This window comes from Galeopterus variegatus, unplaced genomic scaffold (assembly GCF_000696425.1).
Source record: "Galeopterus variegatus unplaced genomic scaffold, G_variegatus-3.0.2 Scaffold4084, whole genome shotgun sequence".
NCBI lineage: Eukaryota > Metazoa > Chordata > Mammalia > Dermoptera > Cynocephalidae > Galeopterus > Galeopterus variegatus.
In genome coordinates, this window is record NW_007730195.1 from 181,961 (window position 1) to 186,123 (window position 4,163).

The 4,163-nt window shown below is 36.6% G+C and overlaps 1 pseudogene; it reads left to right on the top strand.

Moving 5' to 3' along the window:
• The first annotated feature begins 2,997 nt into the window (after positions 1–2,997).
• Positions 2,998–4,163, top strand: part of LOC103602289 — a 5,402-nt pseudogene continuing 4,236 nt past the window's right edge.

Consider the following 4,163-nt stretch of genomic DNA (forward strand, 5'->3'; position numbering starts at 1 on the left):
ACGATGGAAGCACCATTAAAGCAGACATGTCTGTCTGCTCAACTGCTGATTCCCAGCACCTAAAAGCCAGCACATAGAATATTTGGTGAAAATGATATTTTAATGGACACATGAATGGATGGATGAATAAATAAATGAGCTATACTAGGGCTGGCAAATCAATGTAAATGAAACCCATCACTAATCTGCAGGTTGCACGAATTTCCCAGTTCTGGGTCATGTTGAAGTTATAGGCTTATCCAAGTAGAAGCATTTCTCAGAGCAAAAGTTTAGCTTTTCCACAGTTCTAGGGAAAACATTACTAGAATATAGCCTTGAGGCAGATGTATCAGGTGTGTGGACTGGAGACAAGGTGGAATGTTAGAATCAAATGGCACATATTACGGTTGCTTTTAAAAAGCATATAAAAGAACTTGGTATATTTGCATGCTTTTTTTCTATTGTGAATAATTTATTTTTATTATGATATCATCTAGCTGGCCACTGCATACACAAAAACGGCCTTTCATTTTTTTTTTTTTTTTTTTCCTTTTCGTCTTTTTTACTGACCGGTAATGGCATTGCAACCCTCAGTGTCGCACCCGCACCGGGGACCAGCAACGGGATCGCAACCCTCGGTGTTGCGCCCACACCACGCTCAGCCAGTGAGTGGGAATGGTCTCCACATGGGACCTGAACCCTCGGCGGGAGCACCACCGCACTCCAAAGTGGTGCACTCTCCAGTGCACCACCGGGCCGGCCCCAGCCTTTCATTTTTAACTTGCGTAACGACTGCCTCACTCAAATGTTATTTTTACACAGTATTTTTTCTAGTATTTTTCTAAATGAACTTTTAAAAAATCACCATATTATAAATTCACAGAAAGTGAGAGAGTAGCAATTGTACAGCTAAATGAATATCTTAGCCCAGGGCTTCTATAGCCAGAGCCAAAGTCAGGCATTAAAGTGACATTTATTTAGGAAGGAAAGTTCAGCAACAGCGAGGACATGTGGAAGTTGAGGCAAGAGAGGTGAAACAGTGTGATGTGATGTATGACCTGCTGGTGGCCACTTCATAGTGAGGTGAGACATGGCATGGTGTTCAGCTAATGTGTGCACTTGATCCCCAAGACTTTTCCAGAAGGGTTACAAGGGGATCCATATTGAGCGTAAGTCCATGGAAGAAGGAAAGAAGGAGGAATTTTTCTACTTGACTTCTTTGTGTCTTCTATTTCCCATTGGCCAGGGTTTACTTGAAGCTGAACTAACATTTCTGCTATTCTGACTATATCATCCAGACCCTTGGTGGCCTTAGAAAGTCAGATCCCATGTCCACAGTGTGGTCTTCCATTCAAGTCCAAAATGGAAGAGTGATCTGGATCAGGCAAGGTGCTGATCTGGATCAAGCAAGAATAGAAAATAGTCAAGAGAACAGGAGGAAGTACCCAAGTTTTTGTCCAGTATAGTCCTTGGGGATACAGTTGAATCCATAGCAGAAGCTCAATCCTCAGTTGATATACCAACCAATCAAAAACTGGTGGAACAATACTATTATTCAGTAAAATACTTTTTCAGGTGAAATGTATCAATATTTAAAGACAGATATTTAAACTAATAAAAGAAAAAAACAATAAACCAAACACAATGATTAAGGGCAAGACTGCTTTTAAAAATGTAGTATCAAAATAAACAAATCAATTTTTTTCTAATGTTCAAAATGCTGAATGAATATACAATACAAAATTTAAATATTTCACAAGTGGAGAAATCAAGTAGAATTAGTAGCTATGAAAAGGATGTGAATAACACAATTAACCCATTTAGTATAATAGATAAATGTAGAGTTCTTCACCAACAGAGGATACACAGCCATTTCAAAGAAATATTTAGCTTTTATAAACATAGAACATTTAATAAGCTGAAAAATCCACAATAAATGTCAAAGAATGGCTATTACATAAAATATATTCTGTTATCACCATAATTTAATAATAATATAACAGAATAATAATAGTAATAATAATAATAATGTTGATATTGCATAAGTTTGGAAAGTAAATTACACCTTAATTCAATCATGAGTAAAATTAAAAAAACACAAAACATGTTGGGATCAGACCCCAATTTAGAACTGAACAGTAGCAAAAGGACTGCCTAAATTGAAGTTTAAAAATTTCAGCCAAAGCTGGAAAATACTTAACTATAAATTCATGATTAATAATACGTCTAAAAGATGAAGGGGCCAACTTTTGACTCAAGAGGGTAGAAATGAATGACAAAATTACATTAAAAAAAGTAGAAGGAAGTTAGGAGTGGAATAATGTTTACTTAGTGTTACTGTATACAGACAACTCTGCTCAGTGATCTGTATGTATTATCTTGTTTAATCCTTAAAACAATCATACTACACTTGGCACATAAGGAGACAGAGGGATAAAAGAGGTTAAGTACCTTGGCCCAAGGTCACACAGCAAGAAAATAGAAAAAACAAAATGTTAGCCCAAGCAATCTGATTCCCAAGTTCGCATTCTTAAGAGCTTTACAATTTGTATATAAGAATAGAAAAAATTAATGACATAGAGAACTAAAATAAAATATAGATGAGTGTAAAACCAGAGAATATGTTGTAAACATCAATAAAGAGACAAAAAGAAAATATAGATAATATTGGAAACATAAGAATAGTACATGGAGACTTCAGAATGTCAGGGGGAAAATACAATTAAAAGATAAAAATAAAAAATGTAAACTTTATTTCTCAACATAGCCATCATGAAATTCAAGACACTTTTTAAGTGATGATTCCAGCCGTTTAGTTCATACCTAAGGAACTGAGGGTCCTGAGAATTTATCCATGTCAATGCAGTCTTTTTAATATTATCAATTGAAAAAAAAGTTTCTGTTTAAAGATTTTTAAAGACTAGGGAACCAAAAGGAGCCAGAAGGAGCCAAATCAGGACTGTAAGGAGGATGCCTCAGGGTTTCTCATCAAAACTCTCACAGAATTGCCCTTATTCGATGACAGGAATGAGCAGGAACATTGTCACGCAGGAGGAGGACTCTCTGGTGAAGCTTTCCTGGGCATTTTTCTGCTAACATTTTAGCTAACTTGCTCATAACACTCTCATAATAAGCAGATGTTATCATCCTTTGGTCCTCCAGAAAGTCAACAGGGAAAATGACTTGAGTGTCCCAAACAACTGTTGCCGTGACCTCTGCTCTTGATGGATTTGCTTTTGTTTTGACTGGACCACTTCCTCCTCTTGGTAGCCATGGCTTTGATTGTGCTTTGTCTTGAGGATTGTCCTGAAAGCCATGTTTCATTTCCTGTTAGAATTCTTTGAATAAATGCTTCGGGATCTCAATCCCACCTTTTTAAAAACTTCCATGGAAAGCTCTGCTCTTGTCTGCTGCTGATCTAGGTGCAGTAGTTTTGGCATCCATGAAGCAGAAAGTTTGCTCAACTGTGATTTTTCAGTCAGAATTGTGTAAGCCAGACCAGTTGGGATGTCTGTGACATTGGCCACAATGTCTGCTGTTAATCACCAGTCTTCTTCATTTAGGGTACAAACAAGATTAGTATTTTTCCTCACGAATTGATGTGGATCATCTGCTGCTGAGGGCTTCATCTTCATTGTCTCATTCCTTCTTAAAAGGAGTTATTCATTTGTAAACTGCTGATTTCTTTGGGGAATTGTCCCCATGAACTTTTCATAAAGCATCAGTGATGTCACTATTCTTTCATCCAAGCTTTACCATCAATTTGATGATTTTTCTTGCTTCAATTTTAGCAGAATTCATGTTTCTCTGATAGGGACTTTTTTGCAAACTGATGTTTTATCCTTCTTAGTGCCTCAAACTACATTCTGTTGACATGTTTTAATGAATTAGTATGAATTTATTTTTGTGCAAAAAATTTGGAAACAATGAATAATTTTTTCATAACATGCAATTTCCCATGAAATTTTTGAAGATTCCTCATACATGGTAAGACAAACAATTTAGGTATATATACATACATTTTCACCAAAAAATATTAAAAAAATCAGATATTGGACATTTTTTAGTGCTTAGCTTGGTAGCATGAGCAGCTTTTCCAGTGCCAGGCTTCTGAAGTGCGTGGTGGTCCTCAGCATCCAAGAGTGAGCAGCTTATCCCGGCTTGCCTCTCAAGTCATGTTACAG